Raw genomic sequence first — 14069 nt, forward strand, 5'->3', positions numbered from 1 at the left:
CAGGGTCCATTGCCGATGTTTGCGGGCCCATGCACGTCGTTGAGCTCAGTGTCGAGGTGTCAGCAAAGGGACACGAGTTGGTCGTCGGCTGGTGAAGCCTTGAGTGAAGCTTATGCGGTGTAGTTGCCTCCTTACAGCCCTGGTAGAAATGGATCCCTGACTCCCAACTTTCAACTGGGCGGTGATCTGACTCACAATAGCCCGTCGAGCGCCCAGTTTGGTTCTGCGAAGGCGAGGTGATGTCCGTTCTTTAAACACCTGTGGTCTTCCCGACCGGCGGTTTATGCGGGTGGTAATATTCTCTCTGCGATATTGAAGATCCACCCTTGACGCTGTTGACCTCGGAAACCCGAATTCGAGCGTAATCTCCGCAATGCTGACCCATGCGCCCATCCCACGTTCAAAGTGGGTTAACTCGCGATGTGTTGCCATCTTCACGACACTGGTGTCTGTGACAGAGTGCTCAGCTATGTCGCAGCTAACCACACCGCTCAGGGGTCATACATGGCACATTTTCTAATGGGACACCCCTTCCCGTGATTTTTGGCCACTCAATGTATATTTTAGTTAGAAAATGATACTTCATGCTCCTCACAAAATGTTATCATTTATCTTTTTTCACATATTTATTCAACAACTAGCACACCTACCAAGACACGTGGCTTGCGCATACGGTGGAGGCCACTGCGTAGACTACTCATTCAAATGTGGTGATATCTCAACAAGGAAAGCCAAAACTTTAGTCTATTCTTTACTTTCTAATTCAATAACTTGCTTTCTTTGAAAAAATCACGTGAATGTTATCCAAAAATAGTATCAGTTAATACTCATGACTTTACTTCGGCTATACTTGAACTGTCACAATTGTTATTTCACTGGCGCATTTCATTACCTAATTTTTTTTTCATAAAACCTTTGTACACAGAGAACATATTTCAAGTTTCAAACCAGAATAAACCAATAAATATTCCAATGACACATGCTCAAGAAAAGTATTCCCTTGTCGTAAATTTTATAACTTAACTTTCTTGAAAATTACATATTATAAGCCATGTATTTATTTTTATAATACAATATTTTCTTAACATCAGTCATTCAGCTAACAGTATAACAATAATAAATTATGAAAAGTATCAAAGGCCGTACTGACAATGCAATAAATTTTAAGAAACAACAATTATGTTACACTAATATTCAGCTGTATTGAGAACAAAACCAGTTTACATAATTGTTAGATTTCAACTAACTTCCTGATAGCATTATAAATCTCATCATCTGGAACAATTAAAGTGTGATTTGCATTTATTTCATTTCGTAGTAATATGAAGATGATAAAAAAAGAAATAATAATTAACATACTTCCAGCCATGAAGATACTAAACTTGCGGGTCCATGGTCCCTAATATTCTTGGCTGCAACAAATTTTTGAAATGGTTACATTATTAAAACATGAAGAATCTCATTCTGTTCGCATTATATCTAAAACTAGGTGATGTACCCGTGCTCCGCTACGGGATTCTACATGGTATACAGCATTCTAGGTTAGGTAGTGTACACGTTGTGAGTAGGATTGTATTAAATTGCATAGGTCTTAACGTTACCCTAGAAACGCGACAGGGAAGTCACCAAACGTGACGATGTGAAAATTGGGTTAGGGAATTCCTATTATTATTATTATTATTCCTGCCATCAGTCACAATCAAGTTGAGGAATTTTCATTATAATGGCAGACTCTAACTCTGTCTTTTTACATCCTCAGAAAGACTGCCTCAATATTATGTTAGCATTACCAGGGCCGTTCATTGGGTTAACATAATAATTTCGGGTGTACTTGGGCTGAATGGCTCAAAAGATAGATGAAGTTCTCGTAAAAACGGAAGAAGCATGTTTCACGGCTGCAGTTATTGAGTTGTTTCCCAACTGAAATCACCATAGGTCATTACAATGTCGCCAGTAGGAATGTCGCAATTAAAAGCAATGCTATCATATGAAAAAAAGACACATTTTCTCACTTTTTAACGAACAGCAGTACGTTGCCTATCTAACAGTCCACAGTTTCAGAGCTGGAATGACCAGGCCGCAGACAGCCATGAACACTCCTCTGCCATTATTCCGTTAAATGTGCACACTGCTCATTCCGATCAGTGCTTCAGAGTAGGGATTGAATAGCTGGAATGTCATGATGAACCACTGTGTTACGTACCAGCAGCATCAGAAAATGTATGAATCAGAGGAATCGTATGCTAGAGAAGAAAGTTATCTAACTCCCCTGCTATTTCCCGCCAGTATTCAGGCAGGGTGTTATACTCGGTACGCAGCAGTAATCTCATCGATCGGAGATGAGCGGCAGCTTAAGATGGTGGTGGTGGTGATTTTTGTTTTAAGAGGAAGTACAACGAGGTAGAGTTAAAGATCACGGCAAACAATGGTCAACGTAATTTTACTGTTGATCAATTTTATGAACTTTCGATATTGTATTGCTCCCCATTTACTTTTCTTACCATTCTCAAATACCACTCTTATCATAGTCGGCACGGTAAAACTGAATAAAACATAAATGATCGGATATTGTATTATCTATAAATTCTGTTATGTGCACACTGCTCATTGGTCCTTTTCGATAGGACCAACAACATAGGTACTATATTTAAAAAAATACATTTTAGGCGCTTTCCCCTAAACTAACATTTCATCCAGGGTGAATAAAATTGTTTATAACTTAGACTGCAGTTCCTTCTTCCCCGACTCTATATACCGATTTTCATAAACTCTATTTACTCAGTTTCTCGTGGCTCGGCGTTGATATGGACATAGCAACAAAAATACAAATTCATGAATATCTCTGTTCTCATAGCCAGTACGGTAAAAAATGTATAAGACATAAATGATCGGAAATTTAATTCTATATATATATATTTATAGTTATGCAGTATTTATCGATAGGACCACTAATAATATAAATATTTGAGAATTAAGTCTTAGGCCTTCCCCTAAACTACCACTTCGCTCACCGTGAACAAAATGATTTATAGCGTAGATTGCAGTGGTTCATTCCCCGACTTCACATACCGATTTTCATTCAATTCTCTTCAGCCGTTTTGTCGTGATACGTGTGCATACATACATACAGACAGGCAGACAGAAATTACGAAAAAGTAAAAAAGTGCATTTCCTTGTTACTGTGGACACGACCGGTACAGAAATACCATTCTTTTAAAATTCTGAGCTATGTACAGACAAAACTCTTTATAGATAATGTATCATTCCAACAAAAACTTAGCGTAGTAACAATCAGTTAACTCAGTTTCGAACGAACTCTCTTTGCGCGAAGATAACAACCTGATGGTGTACTTACATCATGGGTAATTAATAACCAATACAGTAGAGACAATACGCGACACTCTGCGAGATATCGAGGAACAGCGATTACAGCTCTGTCTAGCGGAGTGACCTGGAATTACTGATTCTGTCATAAAAGCACGTGTATTAGTTTTTGTAAAGTTTCTGGCGTTATTTATGCCTTTTCATTAAGTTGACATAAGTAAATAGTAGCGTTTATCATTCCTTTATATCTCCTGTCAATATGAGTGGAAAGATATGTGCTGCGTTCCGCTGCATTAACTATGAAGTGCAGAAGGATTCGTGATCTTCCGTTTCCCTCGTGACAAGAAAATGCAAGTAATTACTGTGTTTGTATATATATTCTTGCAGTTACAAAGATATTTTTATAGTAATTAGGGGCCTACTTCCTAAATTTCGGACCTGCGCGACCCATATTTTAACTGGCTTAAAATATAATAAGCTTATTTTATTGTATTAGTGCAGCAGTTAACCTTCAATACCGATGTGTTGTTGTAGGTGTGATCTGTGGGTTTTGATTTAATTAAGGAAAATGCATATGCATATGTGTGTGGTTGGTTGTGTTTCAAGTTATCCCAATTGGAATGCCGTAATGCATTGTCAAGCAATGAAGAAAATATGGGTGATTTAAGAAATGTAACTTACATATTTTGTTGAAACAATATGATGATGCATATTTGCTTTACCCTAATGTAATGGCAAGTATTGCTTATAGGGAAATTTTGAATGTTTTTGCGACTAAATTTATAGATTTTCTTTCTGTTAGTAGGCTTCAAGTTAAAAGGAAAATTGTCCAGCTCTTAAATGTAAATTCATTGAAGGAATGTGCCGATATTTTTATTGACAAGTGTCCTAATGTGATGATACAATGCTTTTAAAGGAGAAAAAAGACAATTCTAGCCGTAAAAGTTCAGGCACGTATGCTAAAGCTAAAAAAAAAAATGCATAAATGAAAGATCAAGCCCTTTCACAGCAGTCAATTTCACATCTGTATTATATGTCTAATTGCAGTCTTTAAATAATAACCTGTTAAATAATTCTTCAACTTTGAAGTTAATATTTTAGTAACACTTTTTCTAGACGTAATTTATTTATCCATTTCCGTTGATATTTGAATTTAGCGCGAATTTCCAGGTCACGCCACTTGCGAATTGTCTCCCATTTTAACAAGGCTAAATCCGGAAGTGTCGCGTATTGTCTCTACTATATTTGGTAATAATAAGCTTATGAGCTATGCGGTTAGATATTTTTCAACCTTCAATAACAACAATAAATAATGATCTGCATTTAGGGCGGTCGCCCAGGTGGCAGATTCCCAATCAATTGTTTACCTCACATTTACAATTGTTTACCTAGCTTTTTCTTAAATATTTTCGACGAACTTGGACATTTATAGAACATTTCCCTTGATAATTTATTCCAATCCTTTACTCCTCGTCATATAAATGAATATTTGCCCCAATCTGTCCTCTTGAATTCTAACTTTATCTTCATAATATGATACGTATTTTCTACTTTTAAAAACTCCACTCAAGCTTATTCTTCTACTTATGTCATTCCACGCCAAATCACCACTCGAAACATACCCCATAATTGAGCATTTGAACAGTTTTTTTTAAATATTTTGTTCGTATATAATTTTTGGTTGTAATCGAATATATTATTATAACTTTGCCTTCAGCATCGGTTACAGAATCTGTAGTTGCTGAAAAATGAAACCAATTAAGTACGAATATCTAAGTGGTGCACGGTGGCATTGGCAGTTCAGCTGCTAAGCCGTTGAACCATGGAGGCAGTTTAAAACTTATTAAAACATTATTTTTGAATTATCTTACAATAATGAATAATCCTTTTGTTCATATTATAATGTGACAATAAATTGCATTACTTATACTTTCTGTAATTACATTTATGTTGTTTATGCATAGGATTTATATTTCACTTGATGGGGCCCGAATTTTTATTTTGGCAGGCGGGCCCGTATTACATTCGTTACGCCCCTGCATCTTCTTCCTTGAAGAATTCATTTCCTAATCTAATATTTCTTCCTTGAAGACTTCATTTCCTAATCTAATATTTCCTGCATCACCTGACTTCAACTGCACTCCATTACTTATGTTTTGGATACATTTATTTTCATCTTTTGCTCCTCCCAAGACTGTGTCTATACAATTCAGCAATTTCTGAGGACTCACAATCAGATAAAATAATATAATCTCATGTACTGTATTGTGCAGTGTGAGAGAAAATTAATAGTGTAAATAATTTACAAGTCAGAGAGTTTTCCCAGCCTTCTGATAAGGAGACACTTACTATAAAGACTATTACCGAATTTAAATATCGTGCAAAATATTAACACCGGAAGTCGATAGTTTAAGAGGGTGTTTACAAGGGATATTTATAAAAAACAGTGGTTATGTGGCTCCAAATTAAAAATGTATTATTCTGCTCCCGTGCCTGCTGTTTGGTGGGGAACTCGCATGGATCAAAGTAGCAGTTACGGACATATATGGCCGAAGTACCAAAATAAAGAAACATGAATCTCCAGCTGTCCACATACAAAAATGTTTACGATTCACTTCTTGGAACTGTCAACGTAGCTGGACAATTGGATAATGCGTACAGAAGGAGTGATGGTGGAGGTGATTATTGTTTTTAAGAGGAATTACAACTAGGCAACCATCCTATATAACACTGAGAGAAAAAAAATAGAAGGGATCCGACACTTCGAAAAAAGAAGATATTGGCGAAAGAACGACAAGAGCCACGAAGGGCGTGAAAGATTCCCTAGGCCTCGAGTGCTCTAATACCGTCGGGGTCAGAACAGAACAAGAATGGACCAAAGGAGGCCAGATAGGATAGATTAAAGTGAGGAGCCTGACACAAGTAAGTGGAAGTAATGCCAGGACTCAGCTAGGGCCCCCTGATCGGCAACCCACGCTCGCAAGTCAAGAGCCCCTGAAGCCCCTTTTAGTCGCCTCTTACGACGGGCAGGGGATACCGTGGGTGTTATTCTACCGCCCCCACCCACAGGGGAAAGTACAGAAGGAAACCTGCAGAATATAACGAAGTTAGACATAACAAGTGTGTGTTAAATATTTTAATAAACTGTATTCATTTCTTCGGTTCTTTTGAGCTGGCCTTGAGGGGTCATGATGAAACTGTTTTCAGAGGACTAATTAAATTTAGCGCTGAATTGGATGCTGTGCTTAAAAGATCCTTTGGAAAAGGCAACTATTTTTAAAAGAACATCCAAAACAACCCAAAATTAACTTCTGCAAATTATGCTGAAGTATGCCACAAAGAAATATCAAACCAATAAGGGGATCGGATTTTTTAGCTATACGTATATATTTATTGAACGAATCAACGACTTCCCGCAATTCAGGGTTGCTACAATGGACAAAGTATAGCATATCAGGATACAGAAATTTTTATCTTATAGAAATATAGTGATAATATGGTTTTTAAATTGTGGAGGTCCGAAGAAGTGTGATCTCAGTGTGTTTACAGTTCCGCGTACGGTGGTGGTAACTATGCTTTCAATGCTGTTCTTACGCAGCTCGAACTTTTCCAAAATTCCATGAGCAAGGCAAGGACAGTGCCACGAGCTCCAACCATTAGGCCGATAAACAATTTTTATTTCATTCACCGAGTGAGTTGACCGTGCGGTTAGGGTCGCGCAGCTGTGCGTTTGCATTCAGGAGATAGTGGGTTCGACCCCCCCCCCTGTCGGCAGTCCTGAAAATGGTTTTCCGTGGTTTCCCATTTTGACACCAGGCAAATGCTGGGGCTGTACCTTAATTACGGTCACGGCCGCTTCCTTCCCACTCCTCGCCCTTTCCTATCCCATCGTCGCCATTAAGACCTATCTGTGCCGGTGCGAAGTAAAGCAAATTTTATATATATAATTTATTCAGCTGGTATTTGCGTTTGTAGAACGGTATGGTGGGTGCGTGAAATAATGTTCTGCTTCTCAAGGTGGACTTCAGTTGGCTGGCCGACATGGTGCTCGAATCAGATGGTCGGATTGATAATGAAGCCTTTAAAGGCAATTACGTTATTTTTTTTTTCTGTACTGCCTATCATAGAAAACCGTGGAATTCTTCCTGTACACGTAAGCTTTTACTACAGATTTATTCTGCAATCAATGATCTTATCCTCTAGTGACGTGAGTTTCTCAGTACTTCGCCGTAGGGACAAGAACCCAAAACGTGATCCAGTGTTTCTTTCTCTCTGGAGCATGTGCGACAGAGGTTTCCATCCTGAGTTCTGCTTGGAACAGTTCGTACTGCAGAAACTTTGATGTTTTATTGATTGCCTCCCAACATTCGCTTCAAGAAAGTCCTTGGCGATGCCTAATCCAGTTGTTGGCTGGAGTGTACTCTTTACAGAGCTCTACGCCGATCCCCTTCTGAGGCAAAGAGCACCAAATTGTCACTTCACGAATTTTTCTGACATTTCAAATATATTTCCTAAGAGGCAAACTAATAGAAGAGTTCTGGAGTTTCCTGTCACCTTCGAAACATGACACGCAGACGTTAACTGAATGTTTACTGTAAGAATTAAAGAAGTACAAAATTAATGAAAGTCCTCAAAAGTTATTTGCACAAACGCATGATGGGACATCCATTATGGCTGGTTCCTCTGATGGAGTGCAATATATTGTGAAAGTAAGTCCTATCCTAATGCAGAATATGTGCAATGCATTGCTATGCCCATCAAGTTAATCTTGTAATGAGCAAGGTAGCATCAACCAACCGTAATGTGATAATTATTTTTCTTCAAGTTTGAAAGGGATTTGGGTATTGTTCTACAACACCCCACAGCGGACTGCGATATTTGATGAGGTAATGAGGAAGCTTTTGCCACAAGCTTGTCCTACTCGGTGGAATTTTCAGTCACGATGCATAAACACAGTTTATGACTGCAAGAAAGACATTATTGAGTGTAAGAACCAGATACTGGAGGGCGACTCTCTAATGAGTGAAACTACAATTTGCCAGGCTCTTAGTAAAAAAAAAAAAAAAAGTTTCTTTCACGTTGTAGTTTTAATTATTGGTTGGAATTCTTTTGTAAAGTTATGCCACTAGTCGAAATTCTCTTCAGTCGGCCAAAACACGGAGACACTTTGTGTGTTCTGCACATAAGGCCCTTTTAGCATTTGAATTAAGTACATTATTACCAAGATCCGAGAAGGAACTGACCTCACAGCGGTAATGAACCTACTGATTGCTCGCTGAAGAAATGGAAAATGGACAAGACTGAGTGGGAAAGAGAAGCAAAGGAAGTGTGTGATGTTATAATTTCCCAGGCTAAGGATCGTTCTAGCTTCTCAGGTCATCTTGTAGCTTGCTACTGAAAGAGATGTAGTTATGGAGATTGCGGACTTCAATCAACAGATGACTGACAAGTTTTCATCAATGAAAAACAGGAGGGCAATTTTTCAAATTAAGTGAGGTAAGAACAACTGTAGTTATACTGTATACTTTGCCTCTTATATCTTGTTTTAATGCCAGATATATTTCAGTTTTAATAGGAATCTAGTTATTACTTAACGATAATAGCGCTGCTTGTTATTTCTGTAAATTTCTTATACAAACATTGAAATGTTGGTGCAACGCCCAGTTTAAGATACCACCAGCCACCACTGCTATCTCCAGAGGGTAGTCTTTCATTTGGTCTTATCAGTGTCTCATCTTTCAGTTTAATTCCGCTACCTGAGTAATACCGTCCCTACTAGCATAGAGTGACACAATTCTTACCAGTGGCCACTCCATGCTCTTCTTTCTTGTTGCTTAAAGCTCACCAGTACCATATAACCTTCCTTCAAGGTTGATCTCCCTTTTCCTTTGGGATGCTGGGTCGGTAGGGATAGATAGCTATTTCCTAAAGTGTTGTTTCAACTCCAGTGTAGCACAAATGTATCTGGAACATTTCTTTCATTAGACGATCAATGTCTTTTACGGAAATCCCCCCCAACATCAGGAAGAAATATAGCTGGTGTCAATGGACACACGTGAATGGGCGTCCTGATTACAGCTCCTACTTCACATAGTGAAATTAACAGTTCATAACTGAGTACAGTTTTTCCTAACATTTGTTAAAGCAATTCCTAACAGAGCTTACAAGCCGCTCCTACCAACCTCCCCACCAATTCGCAGTAAGAGAATTGAATTTCCACTCTATTTCTTGGAACATGGATTGCTTCTGAAGTTGCTGAATGTCTAGGATTTTCACTGCATTGAAAGCTCCAACAAATTTTGTGCCATTATCTGAATACGAGTAGATAACAGAAATATGACCTCTTTTAGCTACACATTTTCTCAGTGAGAGGCCTGGTGCAGGTCTTTCGAGTTGACGCCATATAGACGACTTGTGCGTCAATGAGGATGGGAACCTACTTATGATGAATTCTAATGATGAAAACTGCATACACACTCAGTCCCTGAGCCATCGCAATTAAACAACGAAGGTCAGGAATCGAGCCCGGGACCCGCTGGACCAAAGTCCAGCACACTAACCATTTAGCCATGGAGCTGGACAGTGAAGGAATGAAAGCCTCAGTACTCAATGATGACACCAGTTCCATATGGATTGCATGGAAGATTGCATATGTGTAAAGAACTATTCATATCTTGGAATTATTCCTCAAAATCAATGGTCCAGCCAAGTCAATGCCAACTACTTCGAAAACTTCAGCATCCTTGAACATACTTCAAAACTTTGTACCCGAGGACTTATACAGGAAAATCCAGTTCAGCTTAATCCACGAAGGAGAGCGGACGCATGAGTAGAGAGCTCGGGAGTGGGAGTAAGGAGTGAGTGCTGAGTGCAGGAAGCTTGTGAGGAGTTTGACAACAATGATTGGAGTAGACCAATACAGGGCGGCTATTGGAGGATGGCAAAGGAGAATCAAGAAAGAAGAAGTAAAATCAGGTGGGTGTAAAGTGGATTTGGTAATCAAAGGAGAAGTAGTGTTAACAGCGGCGGTGGTTATAATGTTGCTACTGATTGGAGGTGTAGAGCCGAACGCAGGCCCGACATCTAGTGGAAATGAGGGATGGGAAGACATAGAAGAATTCAAAAAATGGGTAAAAGAGACGGTGGTAGAAGTGTGCCCCTTTGAGCAAATTAAGAATATGATCCAAGAACAAACAAGGGAGTTTGGAAAAATGAAGTTATGGCTGCGAGAAATGACGGACGATATAACATCACAAGTGAGAAAGAACGACGAGGAAGTGGCAATATTAAGAGAAAGAATAGGACGACTGGAAGAGGAGACGTTGAAATTGAAAGCGGAAGTGAATGCCAATACATTGAATCGCAGGAAGAAGTGCTTATTTATTTATGGGGTGCCTGAGGAGGTGAGAGAAGACAAAGTACGTACAATTTACAAAGTAGTCGACTTAATACAGGGGAAATTGAAACTTAACTTTAGCGAAGTGGACATAGATGACGTACAGAGAGTGGGAAGAACTAGGGGCAACAGGCCTATCAAAGTAGAACTGTTTTCTACGTTGATGGCTGATGCTGTGATAGGCAATGCGAGTAACATGCAGAGAGAAAAAATATGGATCAAGAGAGACGTGGGATGGGAGGCTATTAGGAATGAGAAAATACTCAGAAAACACAAGATACGTGCGATAAATCAAGGACTGAGAGCTACTATTAAAGGACAAGAGCTAGTGATATCAGGCAGAAATTGGAAGAGGAACTGGTCTGTGAATAGACTGCTAGACTTAGAAATGAAGATTAAAACAGACGAAGAAAAAATGAGCAGTGCAACGGGAGGTGGGGAAGTGAGGAGAGATAACAGTAACAGTGTAATGTGTGAAGAGGGTCAGAGAGAGGCGCCAAGTGAAAATATAACCATTAACAGTGAAGAAGTTCAGGAAGAGGCGACAAGTGAAAGGGTGACCATAAGCAGTGAAGAAGAAAGGCAGGGGAGTGAAAGCAGTGAAGTAAGAGAAGTGACGGGTAAAAAGGTGACGTCAGAGGCAACCGGAGGATGTCTCAATAGGAGTTGGGAAAGAGGCAAGAGCAGAAGATTAACGGAGATGATGGGAGCTGAAGGTGGAGGCAAAAGAACACAACAGAGTGAAGATGGTGATGAAGTGGCGGCTAAAAGAGGTGGCAGAGAAACAGGAAGGTATAGAAAACTGACAGACATGTGGGATTCAGGTAGAAATGAGAAGGGTGTAGTCACTAGAAGTAAAAAGAACAATAGTATAGGGAGTAGTGGAAATAAAGATTGTTAGATGTAAGAATGTAGTGTTGACGAATGAGTGTTTGGTATTTGTAGGTGAAGATGAAGTGATATTTGAAGGTTGTGATGGTGTATGAGTGTGTGGTATTTGTAGATGGAGATTTATTTGATGGTAGACGAGTGTGTGCTAGGGCTGAAATGTGGTGTTGGAAGTAGAGGTGGTATATGTTGAAATGTGGTGTTGGAAAGGTATGGAGAAGTGGTGGTCCACTCATGAGTAAGTTGTATTTAATGTGATGGTATATGAGTGGGTGGTATTTGTAGATGTTGAAATGTGGTGTTGGAAAAGTATGAAGATGTAGTAATGTAATTTGGCTATTTGTAAATTTTGGTTTGGTGGAAGATGGAGTTTTTGGTAGGTAATTAAGTGTGTTTATGGTTTGTTATGATGGGTAATAGGATGAGTATGAGTGTATGGTAAATTGATTATGGTAGATGAGTGTGTGCTAGAGATGAAAGGTGGTGTTGGAAATAGAAGTGGTATATGTTGAAATGTGGTATTGGAAAGGTATGAGAAGTAGTGGTGCACTCATGAGTAAGTTGTAAATGAAGGTGGTTTGGTATTCAATGTGATATGAAATCTGGAGATGGAGAAGTGGTGGTACTTTTCAATGGCAGATTTTAAGTGTAGAGAGGGACGAGAACTGAGAAGTGGTGTTTGTGTAAGTGGTGAGAGGGATGTGAATAGAGAATTGGTGTTTGTTTGTAAACTTTGGTTTGGTGGACGTGATGACAAATGGATGGTGGACGTTTAATTATTGCTATATTATGTGAGTGTTAATTGATGATGTATTGATATTATGGCTTGGTATTTAAATTGATTAAGCATGGCTGACAAGGATAAAGTTGCAATGTGAGCATACGTGAGCATGAATACGCAATGGAAGAATGTAACGTAAGTCTGGACTCAGCAACCTAGAGTGGGTCAAGTAAAATAAGGTAGGAGGAATGGAATGTGCAAGGGTTTGCGTGTCTAGTTAAGAGAGGCATGAAGGTCTTTGACATTCTTAATACTGCTAATTTTATTTCAACTTTATTATGTCCTTTAATTATGTTTATTTAAACTACACATTATGGGAAGACAACAGGAATATTCAGCAAAGACGTTGGATGTGGCATGAAAGGGCCGAGGATGACTACCGTGGTGACCCTCACTTTGGGGGTTACGTTTCCGGAGTATCTGAGGAATTTCATGGCATGTCCATGGAGTACGTTTGATTTTTTTTCTTTCTTATTAATATTGTTTTGTTTGCTCATTTTTGTTCTCTGCGTGTTTTATTTTTCTTTTCTTTTTTCTGTACAGTATGTAGAGTTTGAAAGAGTGAATTTTGGCATGGGCTGAACATGTTATTTTTCTCATTTAAAGGATCAAATGGGTATTATTACTGTCGATCTAGAGAAAAATAATAATAATAAATAATAATAATAAAAAAACTTACACAGGAAAATAGGGAAAAATCATGCAACAGTAAAATCTTAGGAATAATTTTTGTTCAAAAGCTCCAACTGAAATGTAATATTTCTAAGTTGTCAGGAAACAAGGGAGATAGTAATGATGAGGCTGTTATCTCCTAACAGCTTACAAAAATTATAAGTTTCAGAACAACAACGCCTTAGCAGGTATTTTAATACTGCAGACAGGACCTTAATTACTGTGCCATGTATGTGTATGTTTTTTTGTCAAAATATGTGACAATTCATTGCACAAAGAATAAATAAAATATTCACACAACTTCAAACAAAACCATACTGGTTGTTAAACCTTGAAACAGAAACTTTCTCAATGCTTTTTGGTTTCTTCTGCAAGTATGTTGGTATCCATGTCAGGAAAGCTAGCCAAACCTATAAACTCCCAGTCCCCTCACAAACCAAAATCCTCAATCAATTACATCCCATACATTTGCAATTTGGCTGTAATTGTGATGGCTCTTACAGTCTTGCCTACAGACACATCAAACAAGATACCAGCTACATTTATCACTGAAGACTGTAAAATAATAATCTAGTAATAGAATCAGGAATTCAGTAAATGAATTTCGTTACAAACTTGCGAAACCCACAAGAACTCGCCCTTGATTTATATATTTTAGTAAGTGATACATGTGCAAAACTAAAAATGATTATGAAATTTAATAGCTTTGGATGATTTGTTCACCTATGTTAAAAAAAGAATTAATTTCAGTATTGATTACTTAGTCTTTCCTGATTCCATACTCTAGACAAACAGCTTTTCTACTAGAAGCATTCTTCTCTAGAAAAATAAGCAACCATTCCTAGCCCAGCATTTTGGTGGTCTAGACAGCTTCTTACACGTCTAAAATAACACTGAATTTGACTGAGCTATACCTGCAACAAAGGTTCAACAGGGGTACATTTTTTTCAATTTCACTGCATTAATGCGAGATCAATTCTTGCATCAGATAATGAGTCCTTTGTACGA

The 14069-nt window shown here is 38.5% G+C and overlaps 1 protein-coding gene across 1 annotated transcript in view; it reads left to right on the plus strand.

The window, feature by feature from the left end:
• The window catches only part of LOC136857387 (nose resistant to fluoxetine protein 6), a 276314-nt gene that overhangs the window by 75124 nt on the left and 187121 nt on the right, over positions 1-14069 (plus strand). The gene's annotated exons all lie outside the window — the stretch shown is intronic.

The sequence above is a fragment of the Anabrus simplex genome, chromosome 1, assembly GCF_040414725.1.
Source record: "Anabrus simplex isolate iqAnaSimp1 chromosome 1, ASM4041472v1, whole genome shotgun sequence".
Classification (NCBI taxonomy): Eukaryota; Metazoa; Arthropoda; class Insecta; order Orthoptera; family Tettigoniidae; genus Anabrus; species Anabrus simplex.